The sequence below is a fragment of the Eurosta solidaginis genome, chromosome X, assembly GCF_040869045.1.
Source record: "Eurosta solidaginis isolate ZX-2024a chromosome X, ASM4086904v1, whole genome shotgun sequence".
NCBI classification, from domain to species: Eukaryota; Metazoa; Arthropoda; class Insecta; order Diptera; family Tephritidae; genus Eurosta; species Eurosta solidaginis.
In genome coordinates, this window is record NC_090324.1 from 90,161,170 (window position 1) to 90,183,420 (window position 22,251).

The 22,251-nt window shown below is 24.3% G+C and overlaps 4 pseudogenes; all 4 read right to left on the reverse strand.

Moving 5' to 3' along the window:
• Nucleotides 1-1,364: 1,364 nt before the first annotated feature.
• Nucleotides 1,365-9,823, reverse strand: LOC137234476 (NADH-ubiquinone oxidoreductase chain 2-like; annotated as a pseudogene).
• Nucleotides 9,824-15,537: 5,714 nt separating this feature from the next.
• On the reverse strand, nucleotides 15,538-16,846 carry LOC137235040 (NADH-ubiquinone oxidoreductase chain 2-like; annotated as a pseudogene).
• A 533-nt stretch (nucleotides 16,847-17,379) lies between these two features.
• Nucleotides 17,380-20,285, reverse strand: LOC137235041 (NADH-ubiquinone oxidoreductase chain 2-like; annotated as a pseudogene).
• Nucleotides 20,286-21,059: 774 nt separating this feature from the next.
• Nucleotides 21,060-21,976, reverse strand: LOC137235042 (NADH-ubiquinone oxidoreductase chain 2-like; annotated as a pseudogene).
• Between the last annotated feature and the right edge of the window lie 275 nt (nucleotides 21,977-22,251).

Below are 22,251 nucleotides of genomic sequence, written 5' to 3' on the forward strand. Positions count from 1 at the left end.
TTATTTATTAGTATTATATATAAATCTTTAAAATTTAAAATTAAATTATTTTATTTTATTATAAAAGGAATTTTTAGATTTTTGAATTATTGATCATTTTCATTTTATATTTTATTATGAAATTGATTTTTATTAAAATTTTAGAATTATTGGTCATTTTTAATTTTATTTAATAATTAATTAATAATTAATTAGGGGTTTATTATTAATTATTTGTTTTATTAAAATTTTAGAATTATTGATCATTTTCTTATAGTTTACATTTTTATTATTAATGAATCTATGGAAAAAATTTTTGCGGGAAGTTAAGTACTATATTAGACTATTTATTTGAAAATGATTAATAATAAAAAAAAAAATAAAAATTTAGCTTTAAGTATTAAATATAGTTATTTATTAATAATATATATACATTTTTAAAAAAGTAATTTTTTTAGATTTTTGAATTATTGATAAATTTCATTTTATATTTTATTATGAAACTGATTTTTATTAAAAAATTTAGAATTATTGATCATTTTTAATTTTATTTAATAATTAATTAATAATTAATTAGGGGTTGATTATTAATTATTTATTTTATTAAAATTTTAGAATTATTGATCATTTTCTTATAGTTTACATTTTTATTATTAAATGAATCTATGAAAAAAATTTTTGCGGGAAGTTAAGCACTATATTAGACTATTCATTTGAAAATGATTAAGAATAAAAAAAAAATAAAAATTTAACTTTAATTATTAAATATATTTATTTATTAATAATATATATGAATTTTTAAAATTTACAATTAAATTATTTTATTTTGTTAAGAAAAATATTTTTTTTTTAATTTTGAATTATTGACCATTTGCATTTTATATTTTATTATGAAATTGATTTTTATTAAAAATTTTAGAATTATTGATCATTTTTAATTTTATTTAACAATTAATTAATAATTAATTAGGGGTTGATTATTAGTTATTTATTTTATTAAAAATTATAGAATTATTAATCATTTTTAATTTTATTTAATAATTAATTAATAATTAATTAAGGGTTGATTATTAGTTATTTATTTTATTAAAAATTTTATTTAATATTTGTTATTATTTATAAGAATATTTCTTTTTAATTAAAGTTTTATAGTCAATAATGACATTAGATTGCAAATCTAAAGGAGTAATTAAATTACTAAGGCTTAAAAGGCTCTACTAATATTTATAGCTTTGAAGGCTATTAGTTTTTTTAACTTAAAACCTTCAAAAATATTAGTAGAATAGTGGGTGAATTATAGAAATTGTAATTAAACTAAATGTTGAAATAAAGGAAAGTATTAATATTCATTTAATGAAAAAATTATTTGATTTTATTAAAAATATTCAATTATTTTCATAATAACTTAATACGAATGAAGCAAACATAATCATAAATAGAAAAATAATGTAATTAATGATATTGTTACTATAATTGTTACCAATAAATATTGATTATTTACAATTAAATGTTGAATTACTAATCATTTTGGTAAGAATCCAATAAATGGAGGTAATCCTCCTAAAGATAGTAGATTTAATAGTAAAATAAATTTTAAAATTTTTAAATTAAAAAATGAATTGAATAATTGGTTTATATAATAAATTTCAAAGTTTTTGAATAGAAAAATTACACTAAATGATAAAAATGAATCAAATCAGAAATATGTAATTCATAATATCTCATTAATTTGTATTGCTGCTAATATTCATCCTAAATGAGTAATTTATGAAAAAGCTATTAATTTTCGTAATGAAGTTTGATTTAATCCTCCTAAGGAACCAATAATAATTGATATAATAATAACAACATTTATAAAATTAATATTAATTAAATAAGAAATTAATATTATAGGGGCAATTTTTTGTCATGTTATTAAAATTAAATTATTATTTCATGATAATCCTTCTATAACTGTTGGAAATCAAAAATGTAAAGGAGCTGTACCTCTTTTTAATAATAAAGAAGAAATTAAAATTCATTTACTAAATAAATAATCGTTTTGTATTAATAAACTATTTATGTATATCATAATAATACAAAATAATAGAATTGCTGATGCAATTGTTTGAATTAAGAAATATTTTAAAGAAGCTTCTGTAGATATTAGATTATTATTGTTACTATCTATTATTAGGGGGATAAAAGATAATAAATTAATTTCTAAACCTATTCAAGCTCTTAATCAAGAATTTGATTAAATTGTAATTATTGTTCTTATTAATAATATTGAAAAGAATATAATTTTTGCAGAATTATTAAAAATTAAAAAGAAAAGGATTTGTAACCTTCATAAATGGGGTATTAACCCAGTAGCTTTATTAGCTTATCTTTTTATATTTTAGTGTAAGATGCACAAAAGTTTTTAATACTTTTAGAAATAGTTTAATTCTATTAAATATAATGAATGTAATAAAATTACATTATTTATCCTATCAAGATAACCCTTTTTCAGGCAATTCATTAAGTTAAAAAAAACGGCTTTCTATTGTATTTTTTAGAATGTAAAATTATCTTTTTTAAAATTAAAGATTACAATTCATTATAAAATAAATGGGTTTTTTTTTAATACCAAGAGTTTAAAAAAAAATTATGTAAAATTCATTTTAAATATGTAATATATCAAATAATTAAAATTAGTTTTTAAAAAATTACTGATTTTTTTTATTTAAATAATAAAAAATTCTAATATATATATAGGTATAAGAGTTAAAATCACAACTTTAATATAGATATATAGATGTATATCGTTTATTTATTTTGAATATTTTAATTTATAAAAATTTCTAATAATAGATTATAATAATAATAATCAAATTTTACAAAACTAATCTCTATTTCTGAATTTTAGGGTTTTTTGGACAAGATTAATATGCATCTATTAATATATTAAATATTTATTTATATATAGATATTTATTGATCTCTATAGTAGCCGTGTTTTTTAACACGCGTATATCCGTTTACGCTTAAACTTTATATTGACTGCTAAGAGACAAACTATAAATACACCTCTGAAATTGCTGCGCATAAATTTTGTCCTACTAAATTTCAATACGCATTATACTCAGATGTAACTGAAATATGTGTCTTTGTTTCACCCTGTACACTAATTCTATGTATTATATGTGTGTCCACAATTCATCGCAACTGATTCAGCTATATGTTATACTCTATGGCCATCAGAGCGTTGCGTCTCCGCTTTTCGGTACACCCTGTTGCTGTAGCTAGTTGTTTTACCACAGCCGCTAGATGGGTCTCCTAAGCATTATCTAAGCGAAGATAGGCGTTTTTTAACACGCGCAAACGAAACGTATACGCGCGTGTTAAAAAACGTTTTTTAACACGCGTATATCCGTTTACGCTTAAACTTTATATTGACTGCTAAGAGACAAACTATAAATACACCTCTGAAATTGCTGCGCATAAATTTTGTCCTACTAAATTTCAATACGCATTATACTCAGATGTAACTGAAATATGTGTCTTTGTTTCACCCTGTACACTAATTCTATGTATTATATGTGTGTCCACAATTCATCGCAACTGATTCAGCTATATGTTATACCCTATGGCCATCAGAGCGTTGCGTCTCCGCTTTTCGGTACACCCTGTTGCTGTAGCTAGTTGTTTTACCACAGCCGCTAGATGGGTCTCCTAAGCATTATCTAAGCGAAGATAGGCGTTTTTTAACACGCGCAAACGAAACGTATACGCGCGTGTTAAAAAACACGGCTAGTATATCTCTTAAGTATAACGAAAAAAATATAATTTTTAAATAAAATGTCATGTATATAAAATAATTAGATGGAACGTATCTATCTTAGTATAAAGAAAATAGATTAGTAACAAAATTTTAAAAATTTTTTTTTAAATTTCGAAATTTTTTGCAATAAAAAAAATTACGAAAATGATCAAAAATTCTAAAATTTTTAATATTGTAAAAAATTGAAATTTTGTTAAAAATTAAAAATTTTTAAATTACTTGTTTTTTAAATTATAAAATTTAGTATTTAAAATTTTTATAATAAATTTAAAAATTTTGAAATTTTATTTATAATTTTTGTTTGATTCTTATTGATTATTTAATGTAATTTTTATATACTATATTTTATTATTTATTAGTATTATATATGTATAAATCTTTAAAATTTAAAATTTAATTATTTTATTTTATTACAAAAAGGAATTTTTAGATTTTTGAATTATTGATCATTTTCATTTTATATTTTATTATGAAATTGATTTTTATTAAAAATTTTAGAATTATTGATCATTTTTAATTTTATTTAATAATTAATTAATAATTAATTAGGGGTTGATTATTAATTATTTGTTTTATTAAAATTTTAGAATTATTGATCATTTTCTTATAGTTTACATTTTTATTATTAATGAATCTATGGAAAAAATTTTTGCGGGAAGTTAAGTACTATATTAGACTATTTATTTGAAAATGATTAATAATAAAAAAAAAATAAAAATTTAGCTTTAAGTATTAAATATAGTTATTTATTAATAATATATATAAATTTTTAAAAAAGTAATTTTTTTAGATTTTTGAATTATTGATAATTTTCATTTTATATTTTATTATGAAATTGATTTTTATTAAAAAATTTAGAATTATTGATCATTTTTAATTTTATTTAATAATTAATTAATAATTAATTAGGGATTGATTATTAATTATTTATTTTCTTAAAATTTTAGAATTATTGATCATTTTCTTATAGTTTACATTTTTATTATTAAATGAATCTATGAAAAAAATTTTTGCCGGAAGTTAAGTACTATATTAGACTATTTATTTGAAAATGATTAAGAATAAAAAAAAAATAAAAAGTTAACTTTAATTATTAAATATATTTATTTATTAATAATATATATGAATTTTTAAAATTTACAATTAAATTATTTTATTTTGTTAAAAAAGTAATTTTTTTAGATTTTGAATTATTGATCATTTTCATTTTATATTTTATTATGAAATTGATTTTTATTAAAAATTTTAGAATTATTGGTCATTTTTAATTTTATTTAATAATTAATTAGGGGTTGATTATTAGTTATTTATTTTATTAAAAATTATAGAATTATTGATCATTTTTAATTTTATTTAATAATTAATTAATAATTAATTAAGGGTTGATTATTAGTTATTTATTTTATTAAAAATTTTATTTAATATTTGTTATTATTTATAAGAATATTTCTTTTTAATTAAAGTTTTATAGTCAATAATGACATTAGATTGCAAATCTAAAGGAGTAATTAAATTACTAAGGCTTAAAAGGCTCTACTAATATTTATAGCTTTGAAGGCTATTAGTTTTTTTAACTTAAAACCTTCAAAAATATTAGTAGAATAGTGGGTGAATTATAGAAATTGTAATTAAACTAAATGTTGAAATAAAGGAAAGTATTAATATTCATTTAATGAAAAAATTATTTGATTTTATTAAAAATATTCAATTATTTTCATAATAATTTAATACGAATGAAGCAAACATAATCATAAATAGAAAAATAATGTAATTAATGATATTGTTACTATAATTGTTACCAATAAATATTGATTATTTACAATTAAATGTTGAATTACTAATCATTTTCGTAAGAATCCAATAAATGGAGGTAATCCTCCTAAAGATAGTAGATTTAATAGTAAAATAAATTTTAAAATTTTTAAATTAAAAAATGAATTGAATAATTGGTTTATATAATAAATTTCAAAGTTTTGGAATAGAAAAATTACACTAAATGATAAAAATGAATAAAATCAGAAATATGTAATTCATAATATCTCATTAATTTGTATTGCTGCTAATATTCATCATAAACGAGTAATTGATGAAAAAGCTATTAATTTTCGTAATGAGATTTGATTTAATCCTCCTAAGGAACCAATAATAATTGATATAATAATAACAACATTTATAAAATTAATATTAATTAAATAAGAAATTAATATTATAGGGGCACTTTTTTGTCATGTTATTAAAATTAAATTATTATTTCATGATAATCCTTCTATAACTGTTGGAAATCAAAAATGTAAAGGAGCTGTACCTCTTTTTAATAATAAAGAAGAAATTAAAATTCATTTACTAAATAAATAATCGTTTTGTATTAATAAAGTATTTATGTATATCATAATAATACAAAATAATAGAATTGCTGATGCAATTGTTTGAATTAAGAAATATTTTAAAGAAGCTTCTGTAGATATTAGATTATTATTGTTAATATCTATTATTAGGGGGATAAAAGATAATAAATCAATTTCTAATCCTATTCAAGCTCTTAATCAAGAATTTGATGAAATTGTAGTTATTGTCCTTATTAATAATATTGAAAAGAATATAGTTTTTGCAGAATTATTAAAAATTAAAAAGAAAAGGATTTGTAACCTTTATAAATGGGGTATACACCCAGTAGCTTTATTTGCTTATCTTTTTATATTTTAGTGTAAGATGCACAAAAGTTTTTGATACTTTTAGAAATAGTTTAATTCTATTAAATATAATGAATGTAATAAAATTACATTATTTATCCTATCAAGATAACCATTTTTCAGGCAATTCATTAAGTTAAAATAGACGGATTTCTATTGTATTTTTTAGAATGTAAAATTATCTTTTTTAAAATTAAAGATTAAAATTCATTATAAAATAAATGGGGTTTTTTTTTAATACCAAGAGTTTAAAAAAAATTATGTAAAATTCATTTTAAATATGTAATATATCAAATAATTAAAATTAGTTTTTAAAAAATTACAGATTTTTTTTATTTAAATAATAAAAAATTCTAATATATATAGGTATAAGAGTTAAAATCACAACTTTAATATAGATATATAGATGTATATCGTTTATTTATTTTGAAAATTTTACAAAACTAATCTCTATTTCTGAATTTTAGGGTTTTTTTGGACAAGATTAATATGCATCTATTAATATATTAAATATTTATATATATATAGATATTTATTGATCTCTATAGTATATCTCTTAAGTATAACGAAAAAAAAAATTTTTAAATAAAATGTCATGTATATAAAATAATTAGATGGAACGTATCTATCTTAGTATAAAGAAAATAGATTAGTAACAAAATTTAAAACATTTTTTTAAAAATTTCGAAATTTTTTGCAATAAAAAAAAAATTACGAAAATGATCAAAAATTCTAAAATTTTTAATATTGTAAAAAATTGAAATTTTGTTAAAAATTAAAAATTTTTAAATTATTTGTTTTTTAAATTATAAAATTTAGTATTTAAAATTTTTATAATAAATTTAAAAATGTTGAAATTTTATTTAGAATTTTTGTTTGATTTTTATTGATTATTTAATGTAATTTTTATATACTATATTTTATTATTTATTAGTATTATATATAAATCTTTAAATTTAAAATTAAATTATTTTATTTTATTATAAAAGGAATTTTTAGATTTTTGAATTATTGATCACTTTCATTTTATATTTTATTATGAAATAGATTTTTATTAAAAATTTTAGAATTATTGATCATTTTTAATTTTATTTAATAATTAATTAGGGGTTGATTATTAATTATTTATTTTATTAAAATTTTAGAATTATTGATCATTTTCTTATAGTTTACATTTTTATTATTAAATGAATCTATGGAAAAAATTTTTGCGGGAAGTTAAGTACTATATTAGACTATTTATTTGAAAATGATTAATAATAAAAAAAAATAAAAATTTAACTTTAATTATTAAATATAGTTATTTATTAATAATATATATAATTTTTAAAAAAAAGTAATTTTTTTAGATTTTTGAATTATTGATAATTTTCATTTTATATTTTATTATGAAATTGATTTTTATTAAAAAATTTAGAATTATTGATCATTTTTAATTTTATTTAATAATTAATTAATAATTAATTAGGGATTGATTATTAATTATTTATTTTATTAAAATTTTAGAATTATTGATCATTTTCTTATAGTTTACATTTTTATTATTAAATGAATCTATGAAAAAAATTTTTGCCGGAAGTTAAGTACTATATTAGACTATTTATTTGAAAATGATTAATAATAAAAAAAAAAAAATAAAAATTTAAATTTAATTATTAAATATACTTATTTATAAATAATATATATGAATTTTTAAAATTTACAATTAAATTATTTTATTTTGTTAAAAAAGTAATTTTTTTAGATTTTGAATTATTGATCATTTTCATTTTATATTTTATTATGAAATTGATTTTTATTAAAAATTTTAGAATTATTGGTCATTTTTAATCTTATTTAATAATTAATTAGGGGTTGATTATTAGTTATTTACAATATTAAAAATTTTAGAATTATTGATCATTTTCGTAAAGTTTATATTTTTATTATTAAATGAATTTATGGAAAAAATGTTTGTGGAAAGTTAAGTATATTAGACTTTATTTGAAAATGATTAATAATAAAAAATAAATAAAAATTGAATTTTAATTATTAAATATAGTTATTTATTAATAATATATATAAATTATTAAAATTTACAATTAAATTATTTTATTTTGTTAAGAAAAACAATTTTTTTAGATTTTGAATTATTGATCATTTTCATTTTATATTTTATTATGAAATTTATTTTTATTAAAAATTTTAGAATTATTGATCATTTTTAATTTTATTTAATAATTAATTAATAATTAATTAGGGGTTGATTATTAGTTTTTTATTTTATTAAAAATTATAGAATTATTGATAATTTTTAATTTTATTTAATAATTAATTAATAATAAATAATTAGGGGTTGATTATTAGTTATTTATTTTATTAAAAATTTTAGAATGATTGATCATTTTTAATTTTATTTAATATTTATTATTATTTATAAGAATATTTCTTTTTAATTTAAGTTTTATAGTCAATAATGACATTAGATTGCAAATCTAAAGGAGTAATTAAATTACTAAGGCTTAAAAGGCTCTACTAATATTTATAGCTTTGAAGGCTATTAGTTTTTTTAACTTAAAACCTTCAAAAATATTAGTAGAATAGTGGGTGAATTATAGAAATTGCAATTAAACTAAATGTTAATAATTAATAAGGGGTTGATTATTAGTTATTTATTTTATTAAAAATTATTGAATTATTGATCATTTTTAATTTTATTTAATAATTAATTAATAATTAATTAGGGGTTGATTATTAATTATTTATTTTATTAAAAATTTTAGAGTGATTGATCATTTTTAATTTTATTTAATATTTATTATTATTTATAAGAATATTTCTTTTTAATTAAAGTTTTATAGTCAATAATGACATTAGATTAGATTGGTGGAGGCTCAGCTCAGGGCTCTACCGGGGTCACGAGGTGGCGGATCGTGAACGGCCTCTAGTAGGTTAGCTGCGAATAACCAATAAGCAGTCCCCGACCAAGAGCGACCATAGAGGAGGGCGTGGTGCAAAAGGCCACACATGCCCAATGAATCTTGGTGGCAGGGCGAGTGGGTGCCGCCCTAAAACTTCAATAAGCATACTCAGGATCGAGCCTAGTAAGATCCTGACGGCGACAACTGGAAAATGTTAAGGAAAAGATTGATATGGGCTGGCGTGGACGGTATTCTACAATCTTTGTAGCCGAGGGTGATACCTCGTCGAAACGGCTGGTGGGCTAATATCGTCTTCGTCTCCGTCTCGTTAAAACCTTGGCAGGTCTCCAAGTACGTTCGAAGCCACGTCACCATTAAGTTGGTGGTGCAGGCTCAGTTGAGATGACTCCTGACTCACGCCGGATTCTGGCTCTGACCACAGACTCTCATAATGACCTGTGTCAACCCTCGCGTGGCCTCCCTGCACATGCAAAGATAACCACGGGAATCTAAAACGGCGACTGCACATCGGGCGGAGATAGCGGCTTGGAGCGGAGACCCAACCGAAAAGAAATGAACCAAACAATTGAAACGCGTAAAAGTAACGAGGTTAATGATAGCGGTGTAACCGCTTTTCAAAGGAGCAGCAAGGTGCTCCGATCGCCGGTGTTAAAAGCCGCTAGCAATGCGACAATAGCACCAGCAGAGAAACAATTATTGATCATTTTTAATTTTATTTAATAATTAATTAATAATTAATTAGGGGTTGATTATTAATTATTTATTTTATTAAAATTTTAGAATTATTGATCATTTTCTTATAGTTTACATTTTTATTATTAAATGAATCTATGAAAAAAATTTTTGCGGGAAGTTAAGTACTATATTAGACTATTTATTTGAAAATGATTAATAATAAAAAAAAAATAAAAATTTAACTTTAATTATTAAATATAGTGATTTATTAATAATATATATGAATTTTTAAAATTTACAATTCAATTATTTTATTTTGTTAAAAAATAATTTTTTTAGATTTTGAATTATTGATCATTTTCATTTTATATTTTATTATGAAATTGATTTTTATTAAAAATTTTAGAATTATTGGTCATTTTTAATTTTATTTAATAATTAATTAGGGGTTGATTAAATTTTAGAAATTTTAGAATTATTGATCATTTTCGTAAAGTTTATATTTTTATTATTAAATGAATTTATGGAAAAAATTTTTGTGGAAAGTTAAGTATATTAGACTTTATTTGAAAATGATTAATAATAAAAAAAAAATAAAAATTGAATTATAATTATTAAATATAGTTATTTATTAATAATATATATAAGTTATTAAAATTCACAATTAAATAATTTTATTTTGTTAAGAAAAATAATTTTTTTAGATTTTGAATTATTGATCATTTTCCTTTTATATTTTATTATGAAATTGATTTTTATTAAAAATTTTAGAATTATTGATCATTTTTAATTTTATTTAATAATTAATTAATAATTAATTAGGGGTTGATTATTAGTTTTTTATTTTATTAAAAATTATAGAATTATTGATCATTTTTAATTTTATTTAATAATTAATTAATAATTAATTAGGGGTTAATTATTAATTATTTATTTTATTAAAAATTTTAGAATGATTGATCATTTTTAATTTTATTTAATAGCTGCTGCGGCCAAACAGAAAAACGTGTCGATGGACATAAAGAACGGCATGGCACAACTTGAAGAGACACTGAGTCGCATGCGCTCTTTATTAGAGGGTAAAAGCGCAGAGTACACAGAACCGAAAGCGGCTCGTGGGAACAAAAGAGCACGGACGAACTCTGGCTCGCAACCGGGGGCCTCGGAGGCCAAGAAAAAGTGCGATGAGGGTTCTGCGAAGACAATCTCGGGCGAGGCCTGGACGACCGTAAGGAGCCGGAAAGCCAAACCACGCCCTGAGAAAGAACAAAGGACACCACCTGGGCAAGCCAAGAAGGCAAAAAGAAAAGGCAAGCCCAGAAACAGACGGGCCACAACTTTCGTAGTTAGAACAGCCCAGGGAAATAACTACGCCGAAGTCCTAGGAGCCATCCGGGGCGAGCTTCGGCCTGAAGATACATGGACCGTCATACGCTCAGTCCGAAAAACCAAATCCGGGAGTGAACTTATCGAAACTGCACGTTGTGGCGATAAATTAGCGTTCATCCAAGCGATAGGAAGCGTTGTTGGAGAAGCGGGCGAAACCAAGCAGCTTACACGGCGAATGCGAATAGAGGTGCTGGGCATGGACTGTCTGGCAACCGCCGAAGAAGTTGCCCAGGCTGTTAGGAAAGCTTCTGGCGGGGAAATGACGGGGCAGGTCCGTGTTTCTATTTTCTCGGCAAACCAGCGTGAACAGAAGATGGCAGCCATTGAAGTGGACGAAGCTGTTGGCGTCCTTTTACTAGCCAAGGGCAAGATCTGTATCGGCTGGCTGCAATGCAAGCTAAGACAGAGGGTAGACGTGCAGCGATGCTTCAGGTGTCTAGGCTACGGACACCAAAAAGCAGACTGCAAAAGCCCTGATAGAAGCAGTGCTTGCTGGAAGTGCGGACAGAGTGGCAACCAGGCCTCGGCCCGCACGGAAACTCCAAAGTGCTTTTTATGCCAGTCAGAGAAGGTCGACCACCTTCCCGGGTCTGGAGCATGCAGCACCTTCAGGGAGGCACTCGCTGCAGCAAAGGCCAAACAGGCGCGCAAGTGACCAGGTTCATCCAATGCAACCTGAACCGAAGCAGGTTAGCCGATAGTCTGCTGGACCAACTGGTTCTTGAAAACAGAGCCAGCTATGCCATCATCAACGAACCTTATAGAGTCAGGAGTGACTGGCACGTAGACTTAACAGGTGCTGCTGCGATCTGGATCCTAGACGCTGGCACCCACGTACGAAGCCGTGTTGTCGGAAACGGCTACGTACGCGTAACAGTGGCGCACACCACACTAGTGAGCTGCTACCTGTCCCCAAACGATCCAGTTCAAGGGTTTAAAGATAAGCTAGAACTACTCGAAGACGATTTGCGTGAGGAAACCGGTAACGTGGTCGTCGCTGGAGATTTCAATGCTAGGGCTGTTGAGTGGGGAATGCCCCAGACTAACTCCAGAGGAAGGCTAGTGCTAGAAATGGCTTCCTGACTTGGATTGGTCATTCTGAATACCGGCACGACCCCGACATATCGGCGGCCAGGCTTTGGACACTCTATCCCTGATATTACATTAGTATCGGAAAACCTGCTGTCAAAGGCGACTGGATGGAGGGTGATGGAGGATCTCATGGGTAGTGACCATAACTACATCACCTTCCATCTTAATGACTCAGGGCAAAGTCGGACAGAGAGACCGCCCCGTATGAAAACAAAATGGGACGCCTCTAAGGTTGACGCTGCAAAGTTCTCCGCTGTTGTACAAGCGAGCGCAAGACAGATAGTCGACAGTGCCGAAGCGGCGAACGCTACGGTAGAAGCCACCATGCGTGGCCTGAACAACGCATGCAAGACCTCAATGCCACGAAAAGGGCCTAGGAGAGGTAAAAAACAAGTGCACTGGTGGAGCAGCGAAATCGCCGAACTACGCAGGGTATGCCACAGAAAGCGAAGGCTGGCAACCCGCGCACGCAGCAGGCCTGACGCCCTAGAGCATGCGGAGGCATACAAAAGAGCAAAAATGGTTCTCTGTGCCGCCATAAAGTAAAGCAAACTTGATAGTTTGAAAAAGCTTTGCAAAGAAGTTGATCGTGATCTTTGGGGACAAGGGTATAAAATAGTAATGGGGAAATTCCGCCCACCGAACCAAACGATGGATGAGGGAAAGATGCGAAGTATAGCAGATGCTCTGTTCCTCACTCGCACAAGCAGAGAGGGTGACCACGTAGGCCACGACGTGCAACCGTTCAGTGAAGGTGAGCTAAAAGCGGCCCTACACAGAATGAAGCCCGGTAAAGCGCCAGGACCGGATGGGATACCAGCTGCAGCAATAAGACTGGCTGCTAAGAGCAGTCCTGAGTTGCTGTTGCACATGTATAACAAATGCCTGGAAGCCAGGATCTTTCCTACAAGGTGGAAGACAACGCACCTCGTGCTAATCCCGAAAGGCAAGGGAGACCCGAACTCCCCGTCGTCTTTTCGACCATTATGCATGCTCGACACGGCCGGGAAAATGATGGAAAGCCTCCTTAAACAACGGCTGATAGCAGCCATTGACGATGGAGGTGGTCTGTCCCATCGGCAGCATGGGTTCCGGAAAGGTCACTCCACAATAGATGCCATAGCCGAGGTTATAAATGCGGTAAGGAAAGCCGAAACCGCGTGCCACCAAGTTAGGCCGGTTGTCTTACTGGTCACGCTGGACGTGAAAAATGCCTTCAATTCCGTCAGGTGGGACGATATGCTCGATGCGCTGAAACACTCTTTCAAGGTACCTCCTTATCTACTAGCCATATTAGGGGACTACCTAAAAGATCGCTGGCTCATGTACGAAACAAACCAAGGTCATAGAAAGGTGAGGATAACAGTCGGAGCAGCCCAGGGATCGGTGTAAGGTCCCGACCACTGGAATGCTTCGTATGACAGCCTCCTTCGTTTGCACATGCCAGAGAGTGCTTTTCTTGTCGCTTTCGCAGACGACGTGGCTGCCGTAATTACAGCACGGAACTGCGAGGTGGCGCAGCTTAAATTAAACCAAGTAATGCGCAGTGTAAATAGATGGATGAGTGACCATGGACTTCAGCTCGCGACAGCGAAAACTGAGATCGTAATCCTCACGAAGAGACGAATTCCCACCATTACGAATATGATGGTTGGAGAACAACAAGTACAAACACGCAGCTCCACGAAATACCTTGGGGTGAGGCTAGATAGCAAACTAACCTTCTCGGAACACTTTCAAGGAGCCTGTGAGAAAACTGCACGGACCATAGGATACTTAAGTCGATTAATGGCAAACACAGGCGGGCCAAGGCCATGTATAAGAAAGCTGCTTGCTTCCGCTTCGGATTCTATACTCTTGTACGGTGCAGAAATTTGGGCGGATGCAATGAAATTCCGAAAGTATCGAGCAGCTATTACTTCTGTCCAACGCAGAGGGGCGCTACGAATTGCCTCAGTTTACCGCACGGTATCCGCAGACGCAGTTCTTGTTATTGCGGGAACCATACCGATACATCTTCTCGCTGAGGAGAGGAAAACAATTTACCACCTCCGAGGAGAAGTACGTAGAGATGTTGCTGCCGCGCAGGCGCGAAAAGATTCTATCCGACGCTGGCAACAGCAATGGAGCTGCAGCACTGCAGGCAAGTGGACCAGGGAACTGATTCCCGAGCTGGAGCCATGGGTAGAACGGCCACATGGAGAGGTCGACTTCTGCCTGACACAGTTTTTAAGTGGCCACGGCCACTTCCGGGAATACCTCCACAGGATGGGCAAGGTTGAAATCCGAATTGCTTATACTGTGGGCTCATAGACGACGTACGCCACACCTTTTTCGAATGCGATCGCTTCGCACAGCAATGAAGAAGAGTGGAAGTAACACTAGGCGACCTATCCCCGGGCAGTGTCATCCATAAAATGACCTGCGGAAATGACAGATGGGACATGGTCAGCAGATATGCAAGGAATATTTTCCTCGCGAAACGGCAAGATGGTTGCTTAGCCCAATAACGTGAGAGTAGCCAAAGAGCTCACGTAGCGCGCTTCCGTGCCCGAAGTTATGCTATACGCGGTCCCAGGTGCGGAAAATGCGCGGGCCGTGGGAGGTTAGGTTTTAGTGGGTAGACCATGAAGAAAAAGAAAGTGAGTCCTACACTCGGAGAGGCTCGCTGCTACAGGGAGTAGCACCGAGGCTTAACAACCCGGTTAGTGCATAAAGCATTTCCTCCTTCCACGTAACAAAAAAAAAAAAAAAAAAAAATGAAATTAGAGTGCAAATCTAAAGGAGTAATTAAATTACTAAGGCTTAAAAGGCTCTACTAATATTTATAGCTTTGAAGGCTATTATTTTTTTTTAACTTAAAACCTTCAAAAATATTAGTAGAATAGTGGGTGAATTATAGAAATTGTAATTAAACTAAATGTTGAAATAAAGGAATGTATTAATATTCATTTAATGAAAAAATTATTTGATTTTATTAAAAATATTCAATTATTTTCATAATAATTTAATATGAATGAAGCAAACATAATCATAAATAGAAAAATAATGTAATTAATGATATTGTTACTATAATTGTTACCAATAAATATTGATTATTTACAATTAAATGTTGAATTACTAATCATTTTGGTAAGGATCCAATAAATGGAGACAATCCTCCTAAAGATAGTAGATTTAATAGTAAAATAAATTTAAAAATTTTTAAATTAAAAAATGAATTGAATAATTGGTTTATATAATAAATTTCAAAGTTTTTGAATAGAAAAATTACACCAAATGATAAAAATGAATAAAATCAGAAATATGTAATTCATAATATCTCATTAATTTGTATTGCTGCTAATATTCATCCTAAATGAGTAATTGATGATGATGCGATTTCCGAAATATAATCGTATTTTATTTATGCAAAAGAAAAAGACGAACCTTACTAAACGAGTTATAAATCCAGAAGAAGTTTTATTTGACAAAAAAAAGGAAGTTAAAAAGTAATATGTGATGACGTTTATAATGACATTGTAAATTATGACAGGATTACATGCATAGTGTTGTTAAGAGACAAAATGAATAATAGTTAACTCCAACAGATGAAAAAGCTATTAATTTTCGTAATGATGTTTGATTTAATCCTCTTAAGGAACCAATAATAATTGATATAATAATAACAACATTTATAAAATTAATATTAATTAAATAAGAAATTAATATTATAGGGGCAATTTTTTGTCATGTTATTAAAATCAAATTATTATTTCATGATAATCCTTCTATAACTGTTGGAAATCAAAAATGTAAAGCAGCTTTACCTCTTTTTAATAATAAAGAAGAAATTAAAATTGATTTACTAAATAAATAATCGTTTTGTATTAATAACGTATTTATGTATATCATAATAATACAAAATAATAGAATTGCTGATGCAATTGTTTGAATTAAGAAATATTTTAAAGAAGCTTCTGTAGATATTAGATTATTATTATTACTATCTATTATTAGGGGGATAAAAGATAATAAATTAATTTCTAAACCTATTTAAGCTCTTAATCAAGAATTTGATGAAATTGTAATTATTGTTCTTATTAATAATATTGAAAAGAATATAATTTTTGCAGAATTATTAAAAATTAAAAAGAAAAGGATTTGTAACCTTTATAAATGGGGTATGAACCCAGTAGCTTTATTAGCTTATCTTTTTATATTTTAGTGTAAGATGCACAAAAGTTTTTGATACTTTTAGAAATAGTTTAATTCTATTAAATCTAATGAATGTAATAAAATTACATTATTTATCATATCAAGATAACCCTTTTTCAGGCAATTCATTAAGTTAAAATAGACGGATTTCTATTGTATTTTTTAGAATGTAAAATTATATTTTTTAAAATTAAAGATTAAAATTCATTATAAAATAAATGGGGTTTTTTTTTTAATACCAAGAGTTTAAAAAAAAGTATGTAAAATTCATTTTAAATATGTAATATATCAAATAATTAAAATTAGTTTTTAAAAAATTACTGATTTTTTTTTATTTAAATAATAAAAAATTCTAATATATAGGTATAAGAGTTAAAATCGCAACGTTAATATAGATATATAAATGTATATCGTTTATTTTTTTGAATATTTTAATTTATAAAAATTTCTAACAATAGATTTTATTTTATTTATAGCTTTGAAGGCTATTAGTTTTTTTTAACTTAAAACCTTCAAAAATATTAGTAGAATAGTGGGTGAATTATAGAAATTGTAATTAAACTAAATGTTGAAATAAAGGAATGTATTAATATTCATTTAATGAAAAAATTATTTGATTTTATTAAAAATATTCAATTATTTTCATAATAATTTAATATGAATGGAGCAAACATAATCATAAATAGAAAAATAATGTAATTAATGATATTGTTACTATAATTGTTACCAATAAATATTGATTATTTACAATTAAATGTTGAATTACTAATCATTTTGGTAAGAATCCAATAAATGGAGACAATCCTCCTAAAGATAGTAGATTTAATAGTAAAATAAATTTTAAAATTTTTAAATTAAAAAATGAATTGAATAATTGGTTTATATAATAAATTTCAAAGTTTTTGAATAGAAAAATTACACTAAATGATAAAAATGAATAAAATCAGAAATATGTAATTCATAATATCTCATTAATTTGTATTGCTGCTAATATTCATCCTAAAAAAGCTATTAATTTTCGTAATGAGGTTTGATTTAATCCTCCTAAGGAACCAATAATAATTGATATAATAATAACAACATTTATAAAATTAATATTAATTAAATAAGAAATTAATATTATAGGGGCAATTTTTTGTCATGTTATTAAAATCAAATTATTATTTCATGATAATCCTTCTATAACTGTTGGAAATCAAAAATGTAAAGGAGCTTTACCTCTTTTTAATAATAAAGAAGAAATTAAAATTGATTTACTAAATAAATAATCGTTTTGTATTAATAAAGTATTTATGTATATCATAATAATACAAAATAATAGAATTGCTGATGCAATTGTTTGAATTAAGAAATATTTTAAAGAAGCTTCTGTAGATATTAGATTATTATTGTTACTATCTATTATTAGGGGGATAAAAGATAATAAATTAATTTCTAAACCTATTCAAGCTCTTAATCAAGAATTTGATGAAATTGTAATTATTGTTCTTATTAATAATATTGAAAAGAATATAATTTTTGCAGAATTATTAAAAATTAGAAAGAAAAGGATTTGTAACCTTTATAAATGGGGTATAAACCCAGTAGCTTTATTAGCTTATCTTTTTATATTTTAGTGTAAGATGCACAAAAGTTTTTGATACTTTTAGAAATAGTTTAATTCTATTAAATCTAATGAATGTAATAAAATTACATTATTTATCCTATCAAGATAACCCTTTTTCAGGCAATTCATTAAGTTAAAATAGACGGATTTCTATTGTATTTTTTAGAATGTAAAATTATATTTTTTAAAATTAAAGATTAAAATTCATTATAAAATAAATGGGGGTTTTTTTTTAATACCAAGAGTTTAAAAAAAAATTATGTAAAATTCATTTTAAATATGTAATATATCAAATAATTAAAATTAGTTTTTAAAAAATTACTGATTTTTTTTATTTAAATAATAAAAAATTCTAATATATATAGGTATAAGAGTTAAAATCGCAACTTTAATATAGATGTATATCGTTTATTTATTTTGAATATTTTAATTTATAAAAATTTCTAACAATAGATTATAATAATAATAATCAAATTTTACAAAACTAATCTCTATTTCTGAATTTTAGGGTTTTTTTGGACAAGATTAATATGCATCTATTAATATATTAAATATTTATATATATATAGATATTTATTGATCTCTATAGTATATCTCTTAAGTATAACGAAAAAAATATAATTTTTAAATAAAATGTCATGTATATAAAATAATTAGATGGAACGTATCTATCTTAGTATAAAGAAAATAGATTAGTAACAAAATTTAAAAAAATTTTTGCAATAAAAAAAAATGCGAAAATGATCAAAAATTCTAAAATTTTTAATATTGTAAAAAATTGAAATTTTGTTAAAAATTAAAAAGTTTTAAATTATTTGTTTTTTAAATTATAAAATTTAGTATTTAAAATTTTATAATAAATTTAAAAATTTTGAAATTTTATTTATAATTTTTATTTGATTTTTATTGATTATTTAATGTAATTTTTATATACTATATTTTATTATTTATTAGTATTATATATAAATCTTTAAAATTTAAAATTAAATTATTTTATTTTATTATAAAAGGAATTTTTAGATTTTTGAATTATTGATCATTTTCATTTTATATTTTATTATGAAATTGATTTTTATTAAAATTTTAGAATTATTGATCATTTTTAATTTTATTTAATAATTAATTAATAATTAATTAGGGGTTGATTATTAATTATTTATTTTATTAAAATTTTAGAATTATTGATCATTTTCTTATAGTTTACATTTTTATTATTAAATGAATCTATGGAAAAAATTTTTGCGGGAAGTTAAGTACTATATTAGACTATTTATTTGAAAATGATTAATAATAAAAAGAAATAAAAATTTAACTTTAATTATTAAATATAGTTATTTATTAATAATATATATAAATTTTTAAAAAACGTAATTTTTTTTTAGATTTTTGATTTATTTTTAATTTTCATTTTATATTTTATTATGAAATTGATTTTTATTAAAAAATTTAGAATTATTGATCGTTTTTAATTTTATTTAATAATTAATTAATAATTAATTAGGGGTTGATTATTAATTATTTATTTTATTAAAATTTTAGAATTATTGATCATTTTCTTATAGTTTACATTTTTATTATTAAATGAATCTATGAAAAAAATTTTTGCGGGAAGTTAAGTACTATATTAGACTATTATTTGAAAATGATTAATAATAAAAAAAAAATAAAAATTTAACTTTAATTATTAAATATAGTTATTTATTAATAATATATATGAATTTTTAAAATTTACAATTAAATTATTTTATTTTGTTAAAAAGGTAATTTTTTTAGATTTTGAATTATTGATCATTTTCATTTTATATTTTATTATGAAATTGATTTTTATTAAAAATTTTAGAATTATTGGCCATTTTTAATTTTATTCAATAATTAATTAGGGGTTGATTATTAGTTATTTACAATATTAAAAATTCTAGAATTATTGATCATTTTCGTAAAGTTTATATTTTTATTATTAAATGAATTAATGGAAAAAATTTTTGTGGAAAGTTAAGTATATTAGACTTTATTTGAAAATGATTAATAATAAAAAAAAATAAAAATTGAATTTTAATTATTAAATATAGTTATTTATTAATAATATATATAAATTTTTAAAATTTACAATTAAATTATTTTATTTTGTTAAGAAAAATAATTTTTTTAGATTTTGAATTATTGATCATTTTCATTTTATATTTTATTATGAAGTTGATTTTTATTAAAAATTTTAGAATTATTGATCATTTTTAATATTATTTAATAATTAATTAATAATTAAATAGGGGTTGATTATTAGTTATTTATTTTATTAAAAATTATAGAATTATTGATCATTTTTAATTTTATTTAATAATTAATTAATAATTAATTAGGGGTTGATTATTAGTTATTTATTTTATTAAAAATTTTAGAATGATTGATCATTTTAAATTTTTTTTAATATTTATTATTATTTATAAGAATATTTCTTTTTAATTAAAGTTTTATAGTCAATAATCACATTAGATTGCAAATCTAAAGGAGTAATTAAATTACTAAGGCTTAAAAGGCTCTACCAATATTTATAGCTTTGAAGGCTATAGTTTTTTTAACTTAAAACCTTCAAAAATATTAGTAGAATAGTGGGTGAATTATAGAAATTGTAATTAAACTAAATGTTGAAATAAAGGAAAGTATTAATATTCATTTAATGAAAAAATTATTTGATTTTATTAAAAATATTCAATTATTTTCATAATAATTTAATATGAATGAAGCAAACATAATCATAAATAGAAAAATAATGTAATTAATGATATTGTTACTATAATTGTTACCAATAAATATTGATTATTTACAATTAAATGTTGAATTACTAATCATTTTGGTAAGAATCCAATAAATGGAGGTAATCCTCCTAAAGATAGTACATTTAATAGTAAAATAAATTTTAAAATTTTTAAATTAAAAAATTAATTGAATAATTGGTTTATATAATAAATTTCAAAGTTTTTGAATAGAAAAATTACACTAAATGATAAAAATGAATAAAATCAGAAATATGTAATTCATAATACCTCATTAATTTGTATTGCTGCTAATATTCATCCTAAATGAGTAATTGATGAAAAAGCTATTAATTTTCGTAATGAGGTTTGATTTAATCCTCCTAAGGAACCAATAATAATTGATATAATAATAACAAAATTTATAAAATTAATATTAATTAAATAAGAAATTAATATTATAGGGGCAATTTTTTGTCATGTTATTAAAATCAAATTATTATTTCATGATAATCCTTCTATAACTGTTGGAAATCAAAAATGTAAAGCAGCTTTACCTCTTTTTAATAATAAAGAAGAAATTAAAATTGATTTACTAAATAAATAATCGTTTTGTATTAATAACGTATTTATGTATATCATAATAATACAAAATAATAGAATTGCTGATGCAATTGTTTGAATTAAGAAATATTTTAAAGAAGCTTCTGTAGATATTAGATTATTATTATTACTATCTATTATTAGGGGGATAAAAGATAATAAATTAATTTCTAAACCTATTCAAGCTCTTAATCAAGAATTTGATGAAATTGTAATTATTGTTCTTATTAATAATATTGAAAAGAATATAATTTTTGCAGAATTATTAAAAATTAAAAAGAAAGGGATTTGTAACCTTTATAAATGGGGTATGAACCCAGTAGCTTTATTAGCTTATCTTTTTATATTTTAGTGTAAGATGCACAAAAGTTTTTGATACTTTTAGAAAGAGTTTAATTCTATTAAATCTAATGAATGTAATAAAATTACATTATTTATCCTATCAAGATAACCCTTTTTCAGGCAATTCATTAAGTTAAAATAGACGGATTTCTCTTGTATTTTTTAGAATGTAAAATTATATTTTTTAAAATTAAAGATTAAAA